We start from the raw sequence: 17,048 nt of genomic DNA, 5'->3' as shown, positions 1-17,048 counted from the left end.
GTCGGGTGGGGGTGGTGGTGGCCCTCCTCCTGTGGCCCTGCTTGCACTCCTGTGCTGGGGCAGGATGCCTCGCACTCGCATGCGCAGGTCATTCAGCCGCTTGCGGCAGTCCTCCCCATCCCGGGGCACGCGGCCCACGGCACTGACCCTTTGGGCGACGGATCGCCATATTTCGCCTCTACGATGGGCACTGATTTTCCACTGCTGCAGCTCATTATGGTATGTCAGTGCCTCCTCCACAAGTGCCTCAGGCTCCTGGTCACTGAACTTGGGTTTCCTGACCCTGTCCAGTGCAGACTTGCCCCTAGTGCACTCTTGACTCATTTTCCAGCATTGGATTGCTTCCAGTAGCTGTGATATCCGACGGATTGTGATTTCCAAGATGGCCGCCGCTCTATTTCCCGTTCCGGCGGTGACGCGTTTCCCACGCGCTATAAGCGCGACGTGGCGGTAGCGCACGGTGTGCCGGATTTAAGGGTTAGCGCTAATCACGCTAACGCCAGGGACCGGGGCGCGTGCACGATGACTCGTGATCAGATAATCTGCCACATTTACCGCCCAAGTCGTGATGAGGCCCATAGGCTGGACGCACAGAGGGATAGCCTTTTCCAAAGAAGTTCAAAATGCTCTTGAGAAAAGGGTAGACCTGTGGGACTGGCTTGAGAATTTTGCACATTTGAGCACTCTAAAGTCCTATCATTTCGTAAAATATAGATTATACGCTTTTATGAAACCCCAAGCATACTTTAATCTCTGTCCCACAAAAAGGCTCAGACGTTTTATCATTCTGCTCAGACCAGAACAGCTGCCCACCTTGAGCAACTTGGGAGCTAGGGAAAATATCCCGGCCCTAGAGCGAGTCTGCCACCTGTGTAAATCAACAGAATGCCTGGAAACAGCCAAACATCTCCTGACAGAATGCTACTCATTAAATTGTATAATACTATCACATCTTGGTGAATTTGTACATAATCCCTTAACCATATGTGAAACTCCATTCTGGCTCTATTGCACAAACGTCTGCAATATGCATCTGCTCATTGCACTCTATAACGTCTGGCAACAGATCGAAGTAAGATTGGGTTCTTTGATTTGAATAATGTGAGAATGGCAGAGCCTAGAAAAGACATGTTAATTTGGACTTGGTGTAGGCTCTTCGCTAACTTCTGGCTCCTTAAGAACTTTACTTAAGTAACCTTGTGGAGAGTTGTTCATTCTTATTTTTATTTCTTTTTAATTTTATCAGTGTATGTCCATAAGTGTGTATAGAATCTTGGGAAAAATTGGTAACATAGACACACTTTTGATGTAATATGGGATTTATTACTATCTGCCTATTTAAACATCCGTTTTTTTAAAACTTTTTTATTTATCTATCTATGTATAATATTCTTTTAGGGCTTGTTCTTGCCTGATTTGGTATTAATGTTTTAATGTATAATGTATTAATGTATATAATATTTGTTGTTTCTTCTTCTTAATATGTGTAAAGTTTGAATTTATTTTCAACCTATATCACATTAAAGAATAAATAAATAAATTAATGTCAATTTAACATTTTATTTTTATTTATTGCATTTGGTTTTACATTAAGCAAATAAACCATTTACAAATTACATCTCCATTTCCAATCACCATTAAACCAAACAGCTCCTTGCATTCCACACAAATCACTACATTTAGTCATTTTAAAAATCGATCTTTACATTGTCCTGTGAGTATCTAAAAATACATTCAACACATTTCATACTGGCTAAAACCAAACTGACTTTTCCCCTTGTAAAAAACATCTCCCACCAGTCCATTGCTGCCAATGACCTTGTTTGCTTTATGAAGGCTCCCAGAAAATGGGTCCTTAATTCCACCAGGGCTCCGCACACCACCACCAGATAAAATAGAGATGCATTACTCCCACTCTCTTCACCCTGTACTCTGTCAGCCTCCCTATTTGCCTTCGAGCAAGCTGGACCTCTCTCGTAAGGGGGATATTACGACGCAGCCTCATAAGTAGTTCCCTCTTGTGGCAGAAGGGAACTTTTGCAAGTACATGTGAATTTGATTTAATGGTCTATTCCATCGATCAAGGCATAGCATACATGTATTTCCTTTTCTTAGTGCCTGGCTGGAAATCCAATCATTTTCTTGCATTTGTTTTTGGCCTTTAATTGATTCCCAATCAGCATTTCTAATGGGATATACCCAACTCTCAAATGATCCATACATTTCCCCTTCCAAAGCTCAAACCCCCCATCCCCTGATGCTGAGTCACTACCTCTCAGAATCACAAGCGGACAAATGCTACCACAGGTCACACATTTCCTAAACAGAGAGATTGCCTTCCATACCACAATTGACTTCATTGACTTTAGGCCTAATTCAAATCGAATATCAGCCACTGGTAACGAATTGGGTAGCCTTAAAACCTTACGCCAAAAACACCCTTCCAGGTGCCCCCAACCTTCCATGACAGATTCAACATTGCCTTTGCTCCAAATGTTAGAATCTGCACAACTTTTTGTTTGTAAAAAGAGAGTAAGGGGAGTGCTGAAAAGGCCCCATATCTCCTATGGATTATTACTCTCTGGGCTGCCAGCAACTTGCCCTTTGCGCGAAGCTTCAAAAGGTGGGCACTGTCATTGATGTTCCTATTTACTAAAGTTCCCAAATAGATAATAGATTCCACAACTTCCAATCTCTCACCTCCTACAACCCACAAATACATGCCCTTGCATTTCCTATGGGCTGATGATATTATTAGTACATTAGATTTGTTTACATTTAACCGGAATCCATTTATCTCCAGAAATGACAGAAAGGCATTTAATCTGTGCTGTGGCCCAATAGGCGTTAGCTCAATTAACACCAGGTCATCAGTGTACAGAACCCAAGGCAGATCAATGCAATTGATCTTTGGTGGAAAAGCCCAAATCGATTAATGAGAATCTCTCAGATCAGACATGTACAAATTGAACAAAATCGGTGGTAGGGAGCAGCCCTGTTTGAGCCTCTAAATGTATAGATATTCTCCAAAAGAGCACCCTTCTCTGTCAGTCTCATCTGAACTGAGGTATCTGCATAAAGCGCCCTGATTGCATCCACCAAAGCGGGGGGCGGATGGCAGTTACATTCCATCAATTTGGACCGTAGCCTATCCCTGTTCACCTGAATAGGTCTATGAAAGCCAAGTAGATGTTTAATTTAACATTTAACTTACATGGTGATGACCATGTCAGTGTGCACCTCCATGCAAAATGTCCCCTCGGAACAATTGTATAACATTACACCACCCAGTGGGAAAGTAAAGTGTGAAACAAAGGTGCAATTACATTTCTTTTTCCACTATGTGTGCACAAAAGTGTAAATGACTCCCCAGTTGTAAAAAGCAGGCAAATTTTAAAGGTATCCACCGGTTACCGGTTAGTATGAGAACCCACGCAGGCAGGAAAGCAGGTGAATTTGGCAGCCAGCGTAGGAAAGGCGGGAGGATGTGAAACCTCCTCGGGCTACCAAATAACTCACAATGCCAAATAAAAAGTAGTGGTAAACATGGGATATTGCCCTTTTTTCAACCACCTGTTACCCTCTGCAGGACATAGAGCATCCACAGTGCTCTGCTTCAAAACAACTGAAAATCCCCTCAAAGGAGGTGCTAAGGCAGGAATAACATATATACATACGCTTATGTTAGCATCTTCTTTGAAGTTCCATGGGACTCGCGAAACGAGTCCCGTGGTGACCAGGGTGTCTCCAAAAGGAATCAAGAGGCACTATTTTCTTTCTCTCTCTAGATGTGTCTTTTGCAGCAGTACTATTTAAGCAATAGAACCCGAGCGTCGGGGGAATTACCAAAGGCCCCGGGACATTACCAGAGTCAGTAATGCCCGTGACGCAAGGGTTCTATTGCTATTAGTACCCCGGCCCGCAAAAATTGCGTGACCAGGGCACTAAAAGCTTTTTTTTTTTTGTCCCGAAACGCTGCAGCGTTTCTGGAGAAAAAAAAAATAGAAAATGGCCACCGCCATGGAAAGGGAAAACGGAGTCCGTTTTCCCTTTCCATGGCGGCCATCGGGAGCGGACGCGCTGGGAACACAAGTGTTCCCAGCACTTCCGCTCCCGAAAAAAGGATCAAAAAGAAGGTAAGTGGGGTTGGGAAGGCGGGAGTGGATACAGGAAAAAAAAATGGCCCGCTCTGAGTCTCCACGTGGCTGGAGGCTTCCCTCGTCCCCCGCCGGGGACGTAGGACCAAGAAGGTAAGTTGGGGGGGCGGGTGGGTGGGAGGGAGGGAAGAGATAAAAAAAAATGTACCTGCGTCTCCTGCGGGGCACGAGGGAAGCCTCCAGCCGTGTGGAGGCGCGGAGCGGGGATGGTCCCGCTCCGAGTCTCCACACGGCTGGAGGCTTCCCTCGTCCCCCGCCAGGGATATAGGACCTAGAAGGTAAGTTGAGGGGGGCGTGTGGGTTGGAGGGAGGGAAGGGATTAAAAAAAAAAAAGACTTACCCGAGTCCCCGGCGGGGGCGAAGGCAGCCTCTCAGACGCGGGGAGGCTCGGAGCGGGGATGGCCCCGCTTCGAGCCTCCTCATTGTCTAAGGGGCTGCCACGCCCCCCGCCGGGGACAAAGACTGTGGAATCCCGACGGAGGGATTCTCGGCCGGGAAGGGACCTGGCGAGAGCCAATCAGAATGCTTGTTGTATTCTGCTTCGCTCTCGCCGGGTTACTAATTGAGCATTGTCTCCGTTCCACCAAGAACTGAAGTATGCGCTCCTCTGTTAACATTCTCTATCCGTTTCTTCTTTTCGGTGATAGGATGTCTATGAATCTTTGCAATGCTGTATATAATGCTGCTTAACCTTGAGGTGTGCATGCAGCTGATTTGACGTGGATTGTGCATTCATGGGCTGTTTTCTCTACTGAAAATCCCGAGTCTGCTGTCAGTTTGGTAGCTTATAATTAATTTGAAAAAAACGAAGTGCAAAATGTAGTGCCATAAATAATAAAACATATTTATGCCCTGTTTTATTGGAAAATGCATTAAAATCATGACTTCAGTTTAAATGTTAAACTTCTGGCCGACTTTACAACTTTTCAGCAAAAGAAGGACATCAGTCGTCAGTGCAAAGCGGGGAATGTCTTTTATTTTTATTTTTTTTATTGAATATAGCTGAAAACAACTTTTTCAATATTTGAACACAATTACATTAAATACAATTCATCAATAAAACATCATCATAAAACATAAAATGAAACATCATAATAAAGAGCCAGTCAACGTATGAATGGGAGAAAAACACACACAAAAAAAAAATGATAAGTAAAAAATACAGGAAATCACTGTGAATATAAAACGCATACCACATGTTGGCTTTACAATCGTTATGGCAAATCATTTCCAAAACATGAAACATACAAGAGACTCCAGTATATACCCACAAGTGTACCATACGTTACCATGGTTCAACCTTTATAATTTAAAACATATCTAGGATAATTCAAGAAACAAATTGACTATGTCATCATACTGAACACAGCTATTGTAGAGCCTTTGTTTACTGATCCAATTAAAAATTTTGTTTCCAATTTGACTGCCACCAGAAAGTTATGGGTGGCAATGCGAATGCTTGTCGAGTCAGTGGATAAAATTACCGACCACCGGGCGTCAGGAGGAATTTCACTGAAATAAGACATATGTTTATCAAAGTGTCTCCTTCTTAGCACACTTAAATTTGGACATTCTGTTATGATATGTTAAAAAGTTTCTTTAACAGATACCTCATGACAGAACGAGCAATAATTTTCCTTCTGAGGCAAAAGTTTACTCCGAGCCAAAATATGTCGAGTTGGAAGTAGATTAAACCGCAAACGCAAGATGGTTGGCCTTACTTGCGGGGAAGGTGCTTGTTGTAAATAAGTCACCAGTACTCCAAGGCTTTTATGTTCGTAAACCAAAGGTTGAAAGTCTTTATACACAAGACACTGAGTTCTTGTTCCAATCCAGTCTGATCTGAAAAGTTTTGTTTTAGCACGAGCAGGATTGATAATAAGGGTCTCCAAGGTTAGATCTGCATGAGACAAGATACTATACACATGAGTAACCCATGTTTTAACAAAAGAGTGTTCAGAAGTCAACATATACATAGATAATGTTGGAAGAATGCTATCTGTTCCCATAAAGGTTAGGCACTTTCGAAACAATGCACAGAGCCTCCAATTATATTCCGCATTCAAGGACGTTAAACCAAGTTGAAATCTCAACCAGGGTCCAGGGACACAATTAGGGAGATGTAACACCCCTTTCCAAAATTTAGCCTCTAATTTGTGCAGGACTGACGCAGGAACACTATGTCTGGTTGTCTGGTTTCAAGGCCATACAAGATGGTAGGCAACACCTTTTGTCTCCAGTAAATGATTGCTGGCCTGATAGTAAATTTGCCAAATTTATATAAAATGATCCTTGCTTGGGAGATGGCTGTAACGATTTTATGATCCAAAGTCCTTGAATGTGAATCAATAGATGGTGGGCCGTCAAATTGGATTCCCAAGTAAAGATATGTGGGGACCACCTCAACCAATCTATTATTGATTCTCCAGTCGAAGAGTAGATGACAACTTGTGTTTTATTAAGGTTAATTATTAACTCATTACTTTCTAGATATTGATTTAGGGCTGTCAATAATTTCTGCAAACCTATAGGAGTTTTAGAAATGAGTACCAAGTCATCCGCATGCCAGAGAGCTTTAATGCTCAAACCATTCATTTTTGGGGAATCAGACACAACCTCAAGAAACGACTGACTCACATCATGGATGAAAAAGTTAAAAATAGCTGATGTCAAAATACAGCCCTGTTTTAGCCCCCTAAAGGTTGGAATTGCTGCTGAAAGTAAGCCAGCCATGGACAAGCGCACTTTTATCGTCGTGGACGAATGTAGGGCGTAAATGATGTCACATAAACTGGACGGACAATTTGCAATCGTTTTTCCATCAGCTTGACTCTGGACACAGAGTGAAAAGCTGAGTGCAAATCAACAAATGCAACATATAAAGGTTGCTTTGTTGATTTTGCTTGGGCCTTTAATGCGTTAAGAGTGAGTAGGTTAACTGCAGTGCCCAAACCAGCAACGAACCCCGTTTGACAGGGATCTCGATGCTGATTGCTTTCTGTCCAGTGTGTAAAGTCTCTCAGCACCAGCCGTGCAAAAATATTACCCGGAGCGTCCAATAAGGCAATCGGGCGATAACTCGCAGGCAGCTGCTCCCTGTCACCTTTCTTAAAGATCGGAACAATGAGCGAAGATTGCCATGACGGCGGGATAGTTTTTGAGAGAATGATTTTCTGAAAGACATTATACAGAATGGCCGCCCATCTGGACGGATTTTGTTTGAACATAAAGTTATTAAGACCATCTGGACCAGCAGCCCGCGAAGATGATGATTTCCCAATCAGATCTTCAATGATTTTTGGAGAGCAATCTAGATTTCACTGTTTTGTAGTTGACATATGATAAGTGAAGTCAACATATTTGGGGTCTGCATATAACTTTGAAAATGTTCAAGCCATTGTAATTCCAACACACCACTTAGTTGTAGGTGGGCCTGGGAATAATTAGAGCCACAATTGAGCATTGACCATATTTGGGCCGAGTTTTTATTATTTGGAGCACATAAGAAGGCTTCACTATCTTGTTGGTAGGGAGTAGCCTTTCTTGCCCGGCACCAATTACGGTACTGACATTTGATTGTCCTGCAATAACTATCTTGCTCATTAAGCGGCAACTTGTTGGACGCTTTTAATTCTTTTCTATAGGTGCGTTTCACCTGTTGTAGAATTTGATCATTATGATGTTTATAATGTAATACAGAAGAAAGGCTTCCACTATATGTTAGAGCAAAAGAGGGAAGAATATCTGCATAGAAATCAAGCTTTGATGAAACTAAGCCTTGCGTGACAAGATTAAGGGCGTTTAGTGTTGTAGTAGACCATTTAAAATGCGTCTTCGCCTTATTCACATTTAGGGCCTGCTTAGAGCAACATTGGGTGGTTAAGGTGTGATCAGACGTTTCTTGCCACACAAAAGTCAGCATGTGGTGATCACTAACCGACTGAGTCACGATTTCAAATTTGACACCATTATGTAAAAGTCTGTCAGAGAAAAACACATAGTCAATTATAGATTGAGAGGTATTTCTCACCCATGTCGATTGAGGGGGAATGTCACCAGCAATTGCACCATTAGCCATATGTAAATTGTGTTCCTTTAAAAAGTTTAGCAATCTCGCACTCTCAAGTTTTTGGCAAGCTTTGGAAGGACGTAAGCAGTTGAGATTTAGATCTCCTACCATCATGGTTTCGTCAATGGTAGAATCACAAGATATCAGTTAAAATACCATTGAGGGATCTCTATAGAAGATCTGATCAGTCAGCCCCACAGGATTCCGATATAGATTAATTAGTGCTAAAGTGTACGTGGCATGCAATATTTTCACTAGTTGTATAAAGCTATTAGGGGAGGCCCACTTAGCGATTTTTAGGCCTTTACTAGTTTTAACGGCTACAAAGAGGCCAGATGTAGGTCTGCCTCTGGTTGCTGTTAAGGCCGGTAATAAAATAATATCATGGTCATCCCACACCGGAGTCATCACAAGCCAAGACTCCTGAAGCGCCACTATATCGTAATTCTGAATATTTAGGGGCGACGTCCATTGAAGATGAGAGTGACCTCTCGTGTTCCAAGAGGCTAATGAATATGTAGTGTGAGTACATTCTTTTGGTGGTTATGACTGAACAGTATTAATCTCAGACTGGGAAGGAATGGCACCTGAACCACAATAAGCGTAGGAACATACAACTGGACCTTTTGGATTACAATTTGGGGATTGGACCTATTCACTGTCTTTCGCCTCCATAATCAGGCGTTCTGGATCCTGAGCGACCAAAAACCCCATTCTAAACAGTTCAATTTTTTCCTTCCAGATTGAATTTAAAACTAAACCAGATTTGATCCACAAGCGAACAATCGCAAGACTTTGATCACATACGAATTCGACTTGGTCGATGTGCTTAACGCAATGTCCTGTAGATTGCTCACATCACCAAAAATAATTAAAACACTAGTCCTACATAAATCATATGTTTCATATGGGGCATCTCTACATTTGAGAATAAGTGAATGGCAGTTGGAAAAGGTGCTTCTGGTCACTTGATGGGAACCTTTAACAAGCTCCTTCTTATTTACTGATTTTAATGGTTGGTTAATACTTTTCAGAGTTGGACCCAAACATGTACGCTTCCCTGCACTCGAAAAACCATTTGCAGGATTAGATTTAGACATAACCTCCATTGTGTGGGAATTAGAATTGATTGAAATCTTTTTGGACACAAGGTCAGGATTGTCTTTGTTTGGAAAACTCGCCGAGGGCGTTAAGGCTGCTCGTTCCATCAGATAATCCTCTACAGCAGTCTTTATGGCCTTCATTCGCTCTAACACACCCTCATCTTTCGCGGGAACCCCAACACCAGTCTCATAGGGGGCAACTTGTTTGGGTCCAGCAACGGGAAGCTCAGTCGCAGAGGATTGAACAGCTGGCAACGCCGTGGATATCAAAGAAGCATCAATTAAGTCAATTATTTCCGAGAGAGGAGCATATTCCCTCGGACAAGGAGTTACCAGCCTTTCATCCGACAAAACTTCAGGGCTTTGCTGAGATCCCACTGGCAAGGTTACTGGCACTCCAAGAGGGACGAGAGAGGGACAGGAAATCTTAGATTGATGTTGGACGACATGAGATTGACACACCATAGTCGCTCTCTTTTTAGGTAAAAATGTAGTTTTTAGCTTGTTTATTCTCGGGCCTTCTGCTTTGGCTAAATTATGAGAGTTAAGAATAATGGGTCTTGATTGTCTCCTTGGAAGAATCTTTTTAGGGCTTCTATCCAAGCTGATCCACAAATCATTTCTAGCCAGGGGTTCTTGAGCTGGGGAGGAAATAGGACGTATGATGTTAAGAAAAGTAGGTACAGCTGGATAAGGTCCAGACACCCCATCAGAGTCAGAAACTTCGACTTGAGGGTCATCGGGATCCACTGCAAGATCTACCATAGTCACAGATTTACAGTTGCTCATATCAGAGCGTGATAATGTGGCTATACTCCCCATGATCTGATTCATTTGCCCTGCTTGTATTGTGATCGTAGAATCAAGGGATTCAAACAATTTATATAAGCTGGCTACAGTGGTATTTACTGCAGCCAGCGTGATTTCGAGATTGTCTAGTGGATTTGTGAAATTTTCAACAGGCAAACAACGCCGTGGTGTGGGCAGTAGGAAAGAATCAGGAATAGAGTGAATGGTAGAGCCCATGGAGCTACAGGTAGGACCTCCACAGGGGAGATCCTCATGGGACCTACTCAAGTATCCCTCACTTGCATGAATGGAAATGTTAGAAACTTCTGCCAAAACAGGTGAATGGAGTGAGACCTCCTCTACAGTTTCAAGCGAGGGTGGCGGCAGGAGGACAAGTTTTTGATACAGGACACACAGATTCCAGTTGCATATTTGCAAGAATGGTGGCATCAGATACAATCGGTAGGCGACTTACATCATGCAAGCCTACTGGTAAGGCTGTCATTGGGTCACTTAGTTGACGCGTACACTGAGAATTATCACTCATACATGCTTTACGTTTTGCACAGAAGGTGCGAATATCCTTGTTTGCCAATGGCGCTCTTAAGATTGGAGTCAAGGTAATAGATCTCTTAGAGATACGTGATAATTTCTTTTGTTTAGGGGTCACCAAAGTGGTGGTGAGAGTCGCACTCTCTGAATTTGGCATGTTTGTTTTTAGGGTATAGGGGCAAAAATACATATATGCAATACTTATTTTCAAATTAATTGCAATAACAGTACCTCTAAATCACAGTAAGCTGTAACACACAAGCAGTTAAAAGTGATTATAGATGATTTCTCAACCCAAAACTAACATAGAACTCCGCCTCAGCTCGCAGCGCCGTGGCGGCAAAGCGGGACTTTACCGGGGCTTTCTCCGGTGCGCGCGCGCAGTGCGCGCGCATTCCCAATTATATAGTCACGCCCAGTTGCAGCAGGCTGAGAGCCTTCTGGGAAAGGTAGATTGCACAGTCCAAACAGTCCAAATTGAATGAATCCATGTGGAAAAGCGTTGTTGTGCAGGCAGAGGGAGACAGCTTCTGCTGGCAAAGCGGGACTTTACTGGGGATTTCTCCGGTGCGCGGGGAATGTCTCTGATTCTGTTTTGGGTAGAACATGGCGTCTTTAGGAAAGGGCACAATGCACAGCCACGCTGCTCATGCTGTACAGCGGGCCATTACTATTCAGGGTTCCCAATTAGCCAAATGCCTATCTATATCTCTGGGGGGTGGGATTCTCAACGACCCTCGCCGCATTTTGCAAGGGCTATCTTTTTGTGCTATGACAGGGGACGGATAAGGTTTCCAGCAACAACCTCATGCCATCCCTAAGCATCAATTCCTTCGAGCTGCCAGCCTCACGAATGGGAGTATTTGTCAGTGCTTACTTGCTTTTGTTTACACAAAAAGGATTTCAGCCGTTTGCTATATTAGTAATCTTTTTTTCTTGCACAAAAAAAGACAGCCAGTTTGCAGCGGCTGCCATTTATTGTTTCAGGCACAGTCATCCATTTCATGACAACTGCATGACAGAATAATCACTGGATGCCGCAAGCACAAGTGGTGCGATGTCCTAGATGGAGGATTGCAGTTACAATGCTGGCATTATTGGAGACACCAAACACGTGTATGATCGCATTCTGGCAGTATTGGCATGTATTAGGACTGCCAGCATGACAATCTTACTCATAGCTGCAATACTTGCACTATTGGGGACATCCAAAGAAGTGTGTTCTTACAGTACACGACTGGCAAATATTGGAACAGTCAACATACAAATGTCTTCTTACAATGATAAGACTGCCATTTTTTCAAGCAGCCAACATGAGCATACAATGATAATGTTGTCATATGTTGGTACCGCTGGCATATATGGGCACACCTAGCATAGGCCTGCCTTCTTCCAGTGACACAATACTGGCATATTGTGGGTACAGGAATCCTAAAAGTGTATTATTGCAGCAATGCTGGAATATATGCACTGTGGCCATAGGCATTATAAACATGTGTTATACAGTGGCAGTGCTGACATATATTGTGGGAATATTTACAATAATGTGTGTTTTACAGTGGAAATGCTGGCTTATACTGAGGCTACACACATCAAGAAATGTCCTTTCTAGTGACAGTGCTTGCATATATTGTGGGCACATGCATCATTACAATGTCCCTGTATATTGTTGGTGTCCTGACATGTATTGGATGGTTTCACATGATGGCCTACAGAAGCACTGGTAATTTGATGTCTTTTTACCTTGCCTTTCATTATAGGTTTGCTCAATGTCAACCCATTATTTGAAAATAATTCTCTTAAGGACCCTGCCTTTTAGTTGCTTTGTATTCTCTTGCTATGATTGATTTCTTGCGCGCTCACTCATTTACAGTTCCATTGTGACAATAAACCAAGAGACTGCGGGCCAATACCGCTCCAGGTAATGCCCCCGGGGCCGTAGTCACAGGCCTGAGCGCAGCGAGGGCCTTAACGAAGTCCCGGGGGCATTACCTCGGGCGGTATTGGCCCTCAGTCGAGGGGCTTATTGCCATTAGTACCCCAGCCCGTTAGACCGAGGTACTAATTGCTTTTTTTTAAAAAATATGTCAAAAAAATGGCCGCTGGGAAAGGGAAAACGTAGTCCGTTTTCCCTTTCCATGGCAGCCATCGGTAGCGGGCTCGCTGGGAACACTCTGTTCCCAGCGCGTCCGCCCCCGAGAAAAGAAGAAAAAAAGAAGGTAAGTGGGGTGGGGGAAAAAAAAAAAAAAACGTACCGCGGTCTCTGGCGGGGGACAATGGAAGCCTCCAGGCGTGTGGAGGCTTGGAGCGGGGATGGCCCGGCTCCGAGTCTTCACACGGCTGGAGGTTTCCATCGACCCCCGCTGGAGACTGCGGTATAGAAGGTAAGTGGGGTGGGGTGGGAGGAGGGAGGAGGAAAGGGGAAACAAAAAAAAATCTTACTAGAGTCCCCGGCGGTGGACAAGGGAAGCCTCCAGCAATGGGGAGGCTCGGAGCGGGGATTGCCCCGTTTTGAGCCTCCTCATTGGCTGAAGGGCTGCCACGCCCCTCACCGGGAACAGAGAACCCGGCACGCATGGCGTAAAAGGGAATACCGTGTGGTATGGCTCTCAAATGAGGCAATCACCACGCTGTATTCCCGTTGCGCCGCATGTGCCGGGTACTAATTGTTACTATGGCCTCTATGTTTAGCCATTATACCCACATCATACTATTATGACAGTCTGGCTTGTCGATAAGAAGTCATGTCTTCATTGTTGGGTGTGTGAGTTGTAGCTTTCACCTTATAACGCTGTCGTCAATATGATGTCAATTGTTAATTTGAATGGCAGTAGCTTTGCCATCAAATCATATGTTCCCGAGTCATAATAAGAATAAGTACCTTGATAAACCCCCTACATTTTTTTTTTATATATAAAGAAAACATTAAGGAATTTTGATTGTTCCACGCACGTTTTGGAGCTATCTATAGAGAATGACTGTTTCTCATTTACATAGCAAAAGGAATAACCACTGGACTGGGGGCACATGTCTTGATGTGTCATTAGAGGGGAAGGAAGGAAGGAAGGAAGGGAGGAAGGAAGGAAGGAAGGAAGGAAGGAAGGAAGGAAGGAAGGAAGGAAGGAAGGAAGGAAGGAAGGAAGGAAGGAAGGAAGGAAGGAAGGAAGGAAGGAAGGAAGGAAGGAAGGAAGGAAGGAAGGAAGGAAGGAAGGAAGGAAGGAAGGAAGGAAGGGAGGGAGGGAGGGAGGGAGGGAGAGAGGGATTTCAGGCTTTGAGAACTCACAATGTTTTTAGGCAATGCGCAGTGAAATAAAGTTATTTACCATGGAGCACACACTTTGGTTAAGCAGCTTTCTCCAAGTAGTACCCCCCTTTTCAGGGCAATCATGTTGGTGCGGGTCGATTTGACACACCCATTCCGCCGCAGCACCCATTTTGGCATGGCCTTTTCGGTGTGAAAGTAATTTTGGCGCAAGGGATGTTTGGATGCGGCTGACATTGCAGTCACGTCTAAATGCCTTCATGCTAAATAAGATCACATGACTGCCCTGCAACAAACCTCACCACCACCCACTAGCGTTGCTTTTGTTTTTTTTTAAAAACACTTTATTTAAGCAAATAGGCAGACAGATTGGAAACAGGCTTTTCTTTCAGTTAAATTAAATTAGTTAAATAAATAAGAAATAGACAGCCTTCAACCCTGGTTTGCCAGAGTTCAAGGCCCATCATTTAACCACTAGGCCACAATGGCTTAGTGCTTCATGGGGCATACATTTCATACTTAGCCTATAATTTAATGTGTGCATGCAATGTGTGCATGTTTGATGTGAGCATGTGTGTGTACATGGTGTGAAGTTCTTTGTGTGGTATAGTTGCATACAGTTTTTAATGTTGCAGTAAATAAATGTGTTTCATGTTTAATACGTATTCAATTCGACAATGACGGTGTAATACATGTCCCATCCTCTTTTATAATGTTTCAGTAAACACATCTTTTTCACATTTTCTCCATATTGCAAAATGCAAAGTGCCTGCAGGTTCATGCCAATTGTGACCTCCCGCACCAAAACATCCTTGCGGCGAGAGGTGCAAAATGCAAACTGCCTGCAGGTTCATGCAGCACCAATTGCGACCTCTCAAACCAACACATCCTTGACCGAGAATGTGAGGAAGGGACCAGCCCCCTCATGCCATGTTGCTCTAAGTGGTCTTGTAACTTTGCTTCATTTATTAGGCCTTTTTTTCCTCAGTTTGAAACTAAGCAGGATCAGTCCTGGTTATTGCATGAATGGGATTCCTGGGTCACCTGTGATTTTTCACCCTCAATGTCACCGTAGCTGTACAAATATCTAATTGTTTTATTATGTATAAAACATTGCAGGCTTTGAGATCTCCCAATGTTTTAAGTTAATGCCCTGTGCGATTAAATTATTTTCTGAGGATCACACACTTGGTTAAGCGCGTTCCACAAGCCCCTTGTTTTATCACCAATCTCTAATGACTGTTGTGATACATTGCACGACTCCAACTACCTGCATTTAAGCAGCACAGAAAAGGGTAAAAAGTTATTGACAGCAAGAAATACATATGCACGGCTACTTTTGCCCCCATAGCGAAAATCAAGAGCTGACACCCATGAATATACCCACAGTATGTGGATACATATTTTGAAGAGAAATATACAATGCAGTTCAAATAACCTTCTCATTAGAAGAAAGTGTGCAAGAAAAAATAGCATTGGACATTTAAAAACAGTAATGAACACCAGAAAAATAACCTGGGAGAGGAAATCTTTCAATATATATGCTGGCAAAGTATAAAAGCTGCTCACCTTTGAAACCCAGCAATCTGGAGTGAAATATTCCATGGAAAAACCAAATCCCAATATGAAACAAGTGCTTGTGGTCTTGTGGGTAATTGTCTGCACTGGGAACATGACAATCTGTGTAAAATCCTGGTATCCAAAGACTTGAGCAAGCTTACTAACCTCAAAGAAACCCATGTGTCCTTTACTGGTGCCCTGAAAAGCAACCACAATCAGGGAAAAATAACTGCACCAGTGCCCAGGAATGCAAAATCTCTTGCCTCATCGTGGGCAAGTACTCATGATATACTTGCCCTCTCATCATTTCCCCCACTCGGTGGTACACTTTTAAAAAAAGTAATTAAGTCAGATGCCCATTCGGTCGCCCATCCATGCAGTAACCAGGATTGATCCTGCTTAGCTTAAACGCGAGACTGACCCTGCTTAGTTTTAAAGCAAGAAAAGGGCTAGCCCATTCCTCTAAGTGGTTTTGTACTTGTGGCTCATTTATCAGGCAACATGGCATGAGGAGGCTGTCCCCTTCCTCACTTTGAAGCTAAGCAGAGTCTGCCCTGGTTACTGCATGAATGACAGACGTGGGTGTCAATAGAGTCACTAGCCATGGCCTTTGGCAATAGCCAGTGATTTTTCACCCCCGAAAACGTTAAAAAATGTTTTTTAATATATTCGTAGTTACTGAACTACACATACCCATAGTTATCTGTAGTCCTTTGTAACCATGGATATAGTCGCAGATATGGGCAAAACAGCCACACAAAAAAATGCTTCCCTGCCGCCCAGGCCATCACCAAGTGCCCCCCCTCATCTGTGCCAGCTCCCCACACTCCCCAGACATCCTACGCATCTAGCCTGCCCTCTCCCTTTCACCCTGGAACACACACTGCTTCTGTGATGCAGTTTGCTCTCAGATGTCGGCTATTCGCGGCTATAGCCGAGGCTACAGAAAGCTTTGTGTTGCAAACTGAGGGGGGCACTTGGTGAAGTGCGTGGGGGAGGAAAGCATTCTTTTCCCTGGCTGTTTTGCCGATATTTGTGGTTATTTCCGTGACCTGGTAGGTATTAGAGAGTCTTTTGTATTTTAAATGTGTGTTTTCAGACTTTTGACAATGTGAGACATTAGAGAAAGATGGAAGAAAATAGTTTAACAAAATTAATATAAAAAGGAGCAGTTGTAGTGTAGTTTTAGATGCACCATAGAATGTATTTTAGATTTTTTATTCGCACTTATGGTATTATGTTATGTGCATGTGCAATGTTTGCCTATCTAGTTTACTGTTATGTATTTTTCTATTAATTCTTATTTTTCAGTTATTTTACATAAGCACATGAGTAGTGTTGTTCTGTTTTGATCATTTAAGTTAGATTGTAGTATAAAACTTGAAGTCAGTTCCTTGTCAACTGACTTTTCGTAACCACGATTATGATAAAAGTCAATGCACTACAGCCGCGGTTATAATAAAAAAATGTTTTATTATTATTTATTGTATTTGTTTATTTTCACACAATAAGTAGTCCTTACATGCACTGTTTTGGGGTACACTGAGTGTAGAACT

Source organism: Ambystoma mexicanum, chromosome 1q (assembly GCF_040938575.1).
Source record: "Ambystoma mexicanum isolate Mex_15411 chromosome 1q, UKY_AmexF1_1, whole genome shotgun sequence".
NCBI lineage: Eukaryota > Metazoa > Chordata > Amphibia > Caudata > Ambystomatidae > Ambystoma > Ambystoma mexicanum.
Note: the sequence above shows the minus strand (reverse complement) of the source record.